The sequence below is a fragment of the Neovison vison genome, chromosome 2 (genome assembly GCF_020171115.1).
Source record: "Neovison vison isolate M4711 chromosome 2, ASM_NN_V1, whole genome shotgun sequence".
Lineage (NCBI taxonomy): Eukaryota > Metazoa > Chordata > Mammalia > Carnivora > Mustelidae > Neogale > Neogale vison.
In genome coordinates, this window is record NC_058092.1 from 87,091,691 (window position 1) to 87,102,445 (window position 10,755).

Below are 10,755 nucleotides of genomic sequence, written 5' to 3' on the forward strand. Positions count from 1 at the left end.
ACCTGTACCTCAGAAACCAATAATACATTATATGTTAATTAATTGAATGTAAATTAAAAAAATCACCAGCTCAGACTCTAAATTCCTATAAATATCCTCCTATGACTTCCCCCTTATGATACATCACTAATATTCTATCAATTCTATCAATTTTATCTTTCTACCTTATGGCAGAAAGCCTAATAAACTTAGCTTTGTTTGATTGTCTTTGTCCTGGTGGTCCTTTTGAAGGGTTACTAATCAACACTACAACTTTATGATTGTTTTGGTGTCAGATATAATATGTACCCCTTCAATTCTAAAACAAAGGCTAATATCAAACCATTTTTGTTTAGTCACACCTTTATCAAAGATAAGGACTTCTCTTCATGTTAGGCCCTCAAGGTGACTAAGTTCCCTACCTTCTGTTTTGAGAAGAAGGTTTATGAATATTCTGAGGTAGGGCATTGTCCTCATGGGAGAAGAATTGGGGCAGTGTCTTGACATTTTTCCAAATTAGATGCTTGATGGAGCGAAGATCTTCTCCTTGTGACTGAGGTCTTTCATGGGTGACTCAGCTTCCAAGCAGCTGCCATTGTTGAGTGTGAACAGAGGTTTCCCCTCAGCAGTTGTTTGATCTTTTGCTTTCCTTTAGAGTAATGGGTTTTTCCCTTCTGTGGCCAACTATCTTTTTTTCCTCAGACAGGGAAAGATTTAATTTGGGAGAAGGCATCTGACTCCTTTTGTCTCAGAGTAGCAGTATGTTTATTAGTTGGATGTTTCTGATTATGCATGAGTCACTCAAGACTAGCTGTCAAAGCTGGGAAGCAGAATGGGGAAGTGGGGAAGATGCTTCAGGAGGCATGTGCACATTAACACTTCAAAATATTGGACTACTGTATTTCCGCTCTTTACCACACTCCTCCCTTTTTATCTTTGCTGAGCATGTATATTTGAAGTCATGTAAATTAAGTAAATGTTCCCTATGACTGTGTTTTCTTTTTTTAAAATTTATTTTATTTATTTATTTTTTGTTTTTTTGAGAGGGAGAAAGATGGGGGGTGGTTGGTGAGGAGCAGAGGAAGAAGAAGGGAGAGAATCCCAAGCAGGCTCCACACCCAGCAGAGAGCCTGACTCATGACTCCATCTCACGGCCCTGAGATCCTGACCCGAGCCAAAACCAAGAATCAAACACTGAACCAACTGAGCCACTCAGGCACCCCTACTTTCTTTTATTTTTTAACTTGAAGAAACATTTTTAGAGAAACTTCTCATTTTAAAACCGTTTTATATTTATCTACAAAGTGTGAGACTAATACAGAGAGTTCTCTTTATCTCACACCCAGTTTCCCTTATTAGACATTATTATTAACTGAAGCCCATGCTTTATTCAGATTTCCTCAGTTTTTAACCTATTGTACCTTTTCTGTTTCAGCACCCCATCCAGGGTACCACATTGCAACTTGTCATCATGCCCCCAGAGTCTCGGCTTGATTGTGACAGCTTAGACTTTCCTTGTATTTGATGAGCTTGACAGCTTTGAGGAGGTCTTGTCAGGTATCTTCTAGAATGTCCTTCAATAGGCATCTGTCTGGTGTTTTTCTCATGATTAGACTAAGATTATGAATGCTTTGGATGAAGACCATAAAGTAAAGCACTATTTTTATCACTGACTGAGAGACCTGTGTTTGTCATATTTCTCTATTATTAAGTTACTCTCCCTCATCTTTCTATACTGTACGTTTTGGAAGGAAGTCTAAAAGAATGATGACTTACATTCCATCTCCTTAAGGAATTTCTACATAAATTATTTGGAATTCTCCTGTCTCTTCTCTCTCATTTATTTATTTTTCAGATTAATCATTTATTTATGTCAGTGTGACTCATGGATATTTATTTTATACTTTGGGGTATCATCCATTACTAAATTTATTCTGTTGCTCATATTGTTTCAGCTTTGGCCATTGGGAACTCTTTCAGTTGGCTCTTATGTCCCTTTGACATATCCCATTATTTGTTTAATGCACTTCCTTATTTTCTGGCACAAAATCCTCCAGACTCATCTCGTATACTTCCTGTATTTTCTTTTTAATTAAAAAAAAAAGATACTTGAAAGAGATATTAAATGAGAGAATTCAGAAATTCTCATTTCACTCCAACTAATCTATTTTGCTTAATACATAAGCTTTTCTTGTAGATATTTTCCTAGTATCTTCCAGTTTATACCATTGTAATATGAAATCGTTGGTAACATCATAAAAATAATGTGAGAAATCAAGTTCAATTAACTTCAGAATTTAGGAAACTTGATGGATCTCATATACTTTCCTGTTGGCTACAGATGAAATCTACTAAGTGGCTAGATTTGAATATTTGAAGTAGTCTGTTTCTTACTATTAATACACTGATCCCCTGTAACTTTTGGCATAAGACTCCTACTTTCATATATACCTAAATTTTCTTGCCAGGCAAACAGGGTGCCAAGGGCTCTGAGTGGGCTGCAGTATTGGGAGAGGTGGCTTCTTCTGTTTGGAGGCATGAAACCATGGGAAGTTAAAGCCCTCATTCTGGGAAGAGACAGGCTTAACACGCTATCTAGGACAAAAAATAAAATCTAAAAAACAAGAATTTACTCTAAATCAAAACATTTGCCATAAAACTGTCCAGAAAATAAGGCAGTTTTAGAAGTGAGGCCTGGAGATACTCTCAGACCAATGGAGTGAAGAGGCAAAACCTTCTATCAGGTGTCTGATGGCAGGAGATAACTGTTTTAAGAAATAACATGGGGTGTGTAGGTGGCTTGGTTGGTTAAGCATCCAGTTCTTGATTTGGACTCAGGATTTTCTCTCTCCCTCTGCTTCTTCCCACCCTGCTTGCATGCACTTATGTTCTCTTGAAAGAAAGAAAGAAAGAAAGAAAGAGAAAAAGAAAGAAAGAGAAAAAGAAAGGAAGGAAGGAAAAGAACCTACTCTGAGCAGTGGGAAAAAGTGAATTGGCATTAGACTTTAATTTCAGAATGGCTATTTCTTTTATTAATTATGCATTGTTGGGAACTCTACATGCCCTCTCTGAGCCTCAGTTTTCTCAATGTAAAAATAAAACAAATACCAATACCTACCTCAATACATGTTGAGAGAATTAAATGAAATAATAAAAGAATGATTAGCAAGGAATTGGGCACTGACGAAGATCTCAGTACATTAGCTATTGTGTCATTGCTTGTTATGTGGAGTCCTAAGCCTGTTCCACCCAGCCCTCAGTATGTTGCTCATTCAAAGAAACTGAAAATAGATGAGGATCTAAAAGTACGACTTCATTTTAAAATATTTTGATATTTGTGGTAAAGAAGGTATTTTAAAAGTGATGGGAAACTTATTAAGCCTAAAATATTTACTCCTAGATTGGGAGTAAAATTACACTAATGTACTAGTTATCTATTGCTACATGTAAATTACTTTCAAACTTAGTAGCTTAAAACAACAGACATTTATATGTCACATAATTTCTGAAGGCCAGAGATCAGAGAGTGGTAGAGCTAGCACATTCTGACATTGGAACACTTCTGAAGTTGCGGTCAAGATGTTAGCTGGTGGGACGCCTGGGTGGCTCAGTTGGTTAGCAACTGCCTTTGGCTCGGGTCGTGATCCCATCGTCCTGGGATCGAGTCCCGCATCGGGCTCCTTGCTTGGCACGGAGCCTGCTTCTCCCTCTGTCTCTGCCTGCCACTCTGTCTGCCTGTGCTCGCTCTCGCTTCTCTATGACAAATAAATAAAATCTTAAAAAAAAATAAATAAAAAGATGTTAGCTGGGGTTCAGTCATCTAAAGGGGCTGGTGAATCCACTCCCACGCTCATTCACTGGGTTATTGTTAGAAGACTTCAGTCCTTTATTATTTGGGCCTCTTTTCCTTGGTTTGCTCCAATAACATGGCAGCTGAGTGGTGAGAGAGTGAAAGAGACCCAGAATGGAAGACGCAGGCATTTAATAACTGATTCTGGAAGTGATGCACTATTACTTCTAATATTTTGTTTGCTAGAAGCAAGTTCCTAAGTCTAACTCACATTTAAGCAGAAAGAATCTGGGCTACTCTTCTTAAAGGGAAGAGTATCAAAGAATTATAAACATGTCTTTAAGAACACCACAACAAGTATCATTGATATCCTGAGATTACATGGTGTTTGTTCATGATTTTCTTGGCCATGAATGAATGAACCAAATTTGGCATCCCAAATTTTGTCATTTCCTGGGAAAGATGCAAAGAACAGTTAGCTGAGAATTTTAGCTTTTGGCATCTTCCCCATTTCTTACAACTTAGGTCTTGCTTATATGTCTAAAAAAAATAGAGAGTCCATCATTCTTTAGCTAATTGATCACTGTAGATAGTTACACTGATTTTAGTAGGTTTTTATGTAACTGATTAATCATGTTACATACTAGAAAAGCTACCTACTTTTAATTTTTAAAATTAATGTATTTTTATTTAAGTTCAATTAACATATAGTATATTATTGATTTGAGAGGTAGAGGTCTGTGATTCATCGGTCTTATATAATACCCCGTTCTCATTACCTCACATGCTCTCCTTAATGTCCATCACCCAGTTACTCCATCCCCTACCCCCACCCCTCCGGCAACCCTCAGTTTTTTTCTTATGATTAAGAGTCTCTTATGGTTTGTCTCCCTCTATGATTTCATCTTGTTTTATTTCTTCCTCTCTTCCCTATGATCCTCTGTTTTGTTTCTTAAATTCCACATATCAGTGAGATCATATGATCATTTTCTTTCTGATTAGCTTTTTATTTTGTTTAGCATAACACCCTTTAGGTCCATCTATGTCATTGCAAACCCATTTTTAATTTTTAGTTGTTATTTTCTTCATTAGAAAGATTCCTTTATTCTTTGTTGAATGGTATTTTTGAAGGACATTTAGTTTACTAAACATTTTCATGTGAATTATCTCAAGACAAGCATCCTGGATATATGAAATCAAATGAATGAAAGAGCAAAACTTCCTTTTTACAATTCCTGGTACCAGTTTAGCTGTAAGATCCAGAATTTAATTGTAAACAGCCTTAGTGTAGTCAGGATTCTCTATGTATGTGTATGAATATATATGGAGAGAGAAAGAGAGATTTATTATAAGGAATTGGCTTACATGATTATGGAGGCTGAGAAGTCCAGACTCAGGAGAGCCATCTTTTATTCTATTTAGACCTCAACAGATTGGATGAGGCCTGCCCACACTGGGGAGTGTAAGATTCAAATGGTAATTTCATCCAGAAACACCCTTATAGACACACTCAGAACAAATGTTTAACCAAATATCTAAGCTCCTTGTGGTCCAGTCAAATTAACACATGAAATTAACCATCAAACTCAAACACCAGCTCTTCCATGCTGGAGCTTTCACCATAGCTTACTTAGCCTCAAATCTCAAGGTCAAGGAAATAATCACTGGGCAAGATGTTAAAGTACTCTCATGTGTAAAGGGACCGACTCATAAGTAGTCAACAACTGAAACATCCAGTACAGGTCTATGAAGACATGTGACTTTTCAAAGTCCTGCTTTGCTTTAGCCCAACCCTTGTTCATTGTGGATAGATAATATATCAAGAAAGCCAGCCAATACTCAGTTGACATGGTATAGGGGTTTGGACAGTATCCTCCAATTATCTCCCAGTGAATTCTGGTTATAAAATAGGACCCCATGAATATTATATATGATTTTGGAGTACAATCGGTTGATATCAGCTAGGTCTCACATTTCTTCTAGTTCCATTATCTAGCTTCCCCACCCCTCATCCCAGGATCCCTTTGTTCTCTGTTAATAGGGATAATGTAACTCCAGCATGCCTTACGAACCCTAAGATGTCATACTCTCTCTTCTCAGTGGCTCCTAAATCTCTTTCTCCATCTTGGACACCAATTATTAGGTCAAGACTTTATAACCAATATCTGACTCTTTCTTATGCACTCCCCATGCATCATGTAGGCAACAGAGTGATTCTCAGTGAAACTGAATTCTTGAATAGGAAGCTTATAAAGCTGTCATATGATATTCCAGGTAGTTCCAAAACACAAAGGTCACAAACTGCCCAAAACATTGCCTGTGCTTTGGAGAGTTGAGGTTACTTTGGAGACAATTGTATTTTTGTTCTGGGTAAAAGTAAGCATAGGTTGGGAGCACTTTTAGATACTGGGATGGACATACCATAATGCAAATGGTGTGGAGTGATTCCCTCTTCTTGGGTGTGGGCAGAGCCTAGAACTTGCTTCTAACCACTAGAATATGGCAAAAATGAGGGAATGGTACTTCCCATGATTACATTTCATTATATACGAGTCAATTTTAGCAGAGGCTGCTGGTCTTGAGGAAATAACCGGCATGTTGTAGATTGCCTATGGAGAAGGCCACATGGCAGGGAACTACAAGTGACCTGTAGGACTAGAGGGGACTCCCAGCCAATAGCCAGTAAAAAATGGACCTTCAGTCCTACAAGCACAAGAAAATGAATTCTGCCAACAACCTGAGAGAGCCTTGAAGTAAATTCTTCCTCACTCAATCCTCCAGACGAAGATGTAGCCCAGCCCATGGGCTTGATTACATCCTTGTGAGATTACCTTGATTACATCCTTGTGAGATCCTTATGAAAAGACCCAGCTAAGCCATGCTGGACTCCTAGCTCTGAAAGCTGTGAGACAGTAAATGTGTGTTGTCTTAAGCTGCTAAATTTATGGTAATTTTGTCATTCTTCCATAGAAAACCAATACACGTATTTACCTCTAGAGAAATTGCCTGTTTTATGATCCTGAGAAGATTTAAAAAAAAAACAACCAAAACTTCATTGATATATAAATTCATAGAGAAAAATGTGCATATCATCAAAATACAGCTCAGTGAAGTTATACACACTGAACACACCAGCACCCAAACCCAGAAACGGAACATGACCAGCCGTCCTAAGTCCCTTGAGGGAGATCTGAATGCCAGAAACTAACTGAATGCAGGTGTTTCAGATGGAGAAGTTAGGTGTATTGATGCTGATTGGGTAAAACTTTGAGTCACCTGTGTCTATGAAGTTTGTCTTTGGAGAAGGTTTGTTTTTGTTTGGTTGGTTCATTTTTTTTTAAAATAGTGAGACTGTGTTGGATCCAAAAGTTGATATTTGTTTTTGGGAGATGTGTATGTTTGAGGAGCACTGATTGGTGCTCAGAGTCTCTATGCTCTTCCTCCATCTGTGTTGCAGTGTTACATTAGTCACCATACAGTATATCATTAGTTTTTTGATGTAGTGTTCCATGATTCATTGTGTATAACACCCAGTGCTCCATGCAATCTGCGCCCTCCTTAATACCCATCACTGGGCTCACCCATCCCCCCACCGCCTCCCTTCTAAACCCTCTGTGTGTTTCCCAGAGTCCACAGTAGTGATTATTCCACTGTCTTCTCCCAACATCCCTGCTAAATAGTATTGCCAGATACTCACCCTATAAGTGAGCTTCAGTTATCATTAGTGGTTAGATATGTTTAGTATGAATCTCAAGGTCAGTAGTGATCTTCCCCCCTGGTACACGGAGATAGAGGTTACTGGTTGGTTTCAGCTGGAGTTCATTCTGACTGGTGGATACCCATACTGCATATGTTCAGTGTTTTGACTACCAGACTCTTCTAAACATACCTGGAATAAAATAATTTCAATCTGAATGAGTCTGTGGAGAGGATTTATTTCACTGGTTTTCAATAGTGTTCTTTAGATTTCATAGAAGTGCTGTAGGAAGTGGTGGAGACAAGGAAGGTGAAATGGAAGGTGAAAGAGAACGTTGTAGAGAAGGAGCACCACACTCCATCCAGCTTCAACTGCAATCATTTCAATTTGGGTTCTTTTCAATGTTGGTTCTGGGTAAGTTTTTACATGAAATGAAGGATCCTATTACTAAACAAAGGAAAAAACTGATTACACATTGCAACTACACCATTTTTCAAATTAAGAAGCTTACAAAGGGGGGTACTTGGGTGCCTCAGTGGGTTAAGCCTCTGCCTTCAGCTCAGGTCATGATCTCAGGGTGATTGAGTTCCGCATCGGTCTCTCTGCTCAGCAGGGAGCCTGCTTCCCCCTCTCTCTGCCTGCTTCTCTGCCTACTTGTGATATCTCTCTCTCTCTCTCTCAAATAAATAAGTAAAATATTTGAAAAAAAAAAGAAGCTTACAAAGGTTAAGTGACTATAAGAAAATCATACAATTATACCCTTAGGAAGCTGAAAAACTTGGATATGAATTCAGGTTTTTGCATCTCAGACTTTTCCTGTCAAGGGCTCCATCTTTGATGCCTGCAGATACAGGGTAAAGAACTCCTTCAGCCCAATATAAATATAACTTTGATACTTTCTTATTATGTCTCTTCATAAGTATGTATGCATATTTGAAAATTACTCATTTATAGTCACCCTTAATTCATGAAGAATTTGGAGCGGCTTACAACAACAGATCAGGAATCTGTGGGAGGGAAAGAAAGACGGGCATAATGGCATGAAATATGCTACAAAAGTCTGGATAGTTGTAGAGGTAGGCTCTGCATCGACTGCGAGCTTGGTAGAAGTCAGTGCAGAAGGAAACAACTATGCACAACCTCAGTTGAGTTTCTGGCATCCCGAAAATGCATGAAATCCAAAACTGGGGGGAAAACACTTTAAAAATCTGGACAAACAAATGTAAGTGCTCCAGGCTGTCTGTCAGCTCTTACTCCTCTTGTGCATAAGGCTTCCTTATGTCCCTTTGCTCTAACATACTCAGACTCCAAGTGCCTGAACATAATGTGGAGAGTTAAAATAGAGGAGTGCCTCAATTCCCGAAGTGCTTTACATCTGTCAGTTTCAGAGGAAACCGTGGTATTGCTTTAGTGTGTGTGTGTGTGTGTGTGTGCGCGCGCGCGCGCGTGTGCCCGCACACACTTTTATTAAACATATGCTCCCAGCCACATTCCACTTGGCAAGATCACAAGTACATAATAGCTACAGGCTGTAAAGAAAAAAATAAAAGAGAACTTAACCATTTTTAAAAAATAAGATAAATAAGAGCTCCTCAGCTACTTTAAGCATTCATTCATGCATTCTCTGAGGGTGAACCCTAGCTTTTCTTCCGTCTCTGGGTCTCCACTTCTTCATCCCTGCCCGAGGATGAATATTGCAGTGGTACATGATGCAAACATTGGCAATCTGTGTTTACATTTGTGTTTCCAACTGAATATGCTAATAGTGTTTAATCAGCAGTGATGTTGCTTTATATCAATGTTTTGTGCCACATACAGCCTCAGTGATAATGTTGTGATAACCAGAATTTTCCCCACATCAAAACTTGGAGACGATCCCAGTTTTTTTGAACTGCCATTTGATTCCACAATATGATGAAATCCTTTAATCTTCCTCAGGATTATTTCTGTGGTTTCAGGAAGCATCACATATCCCCTTTGTTTCATTAAGGGGTGGTGGGTGGGTGGAGGGAGGCTTGAGACCGCTTGCCGCAGTTCAGAGGTTTTGGTATGCCAAGCAAGCTCCCGAGCTGTCCAGAAGAACCTGCGGGAGGAAGCTCCAAGGTTGGTGATGGTGTGGAAGGAAATGGCTGCAGGCTGCTCGGCGTGGGGTTTGGGCATATTCTGTGGAATCCAGCAGCCTGATGGCTAGAAATACAGAATCCAACAGCAGTGGAGTGCGGTGGAGGTGGGACATGACATGCTTTTAGTCACTAATTTATAAAACATATTTCTAACCTGCAAATAATCTAGCTAGAGGAGGGTAGGGCCTGCACAAGACTCGATGAGCTTCTGACCCTAGGCAAAGGGGTGCTCTGCAGATAAAGTATGTCCTCTCTCTCTCTCTCTTTCTCTCTCTCTTTTTTTGGCGGGGGTAGGGGGGCAAATATGTTTCCCTACTCACTCTAGGCCACCACAAAGACCAGATAGAAAAGTGCAGAGACTTTTTGCTTTTGCCTCCTACTGCAAACCAGAAGAAGCACAGAGTATTATTATTATTATTTTTTAAAGATTATTTATTTATTTATTTGTCATAGAGAGAGAAGCGAGAGCAAGCACAGGCAGACAGAGTGGCAGGCAGAGGCAGAGGGAGAAGCAGGCTCCCCGCCAAGCAAGGAGCCCGATGTGGGACTTGATGCCGGGATCATGACCTGAGCCGAAGGCAGCCGCTTAACCAACTGAGCCACCCAGGCGTCCCGCACAGAGTATTATTTAAGGTCTGTCAGTGAACACAGGAAAGCACTGTACTCTTAAGGCAAATACATAACCCTCTCCTCTCAAAAAAAATGGGGGGTGGGCAAGAATAGCAATCCCAAACTCCAAACTTTCTTTTTTACAATAGAAGTATTTCTTATTCTTTGTGTATGTTCGAAGTTGGGATTTATTTATTTTTATTTATTTATTTTTTTCCCTAGTGAGTATGTGAGAACACTGCTGGGCTTTTTTTTTTTTTTTTTTTTTTTTGACAGAAACATGACATACGTTTTAAGAAATACTGTCATCCAGAAAACAATCCACCCTTTGCATTTTAACCTTGTTAAATTGGATCCGGATTCTCTTTAAGGCTGTTTCTCTCCCAGGACATAAAACATTTTGGTTCTTAAACACTTAAGAGAGGTACACTGCTTGAGATGTACAGATAGCTTTCATTAGCACTAATGGGAGTTATGCTTCTACACCAGGAGAGAATAGAGCCTGAAGATTTTAAATTATGCTTGATGCAGATCTTCCAGATGGAATAAATTACGAG

The 10,755-nt window shown here is 39.1% G+C and overlaps 1 non-coding gene across 1 annotated transcript; it reads right to left on the reverse strand.

Moving 5' to 3' along the window:
* Positions 1–9,889: 9,889 nt before the first annotated feature.
* LOC122901627 lies at positions 9,890–9,988 on the reverse strand. The gene has a single exon (XR_006383618.1). It is a non-coding gene; the product is annotated as a small nucleolar RNA SNORA31 (small nucleolar RNA).
* Between the last annotated feature and the right edge of the window lie 767 nt (positions 9,989–10,755).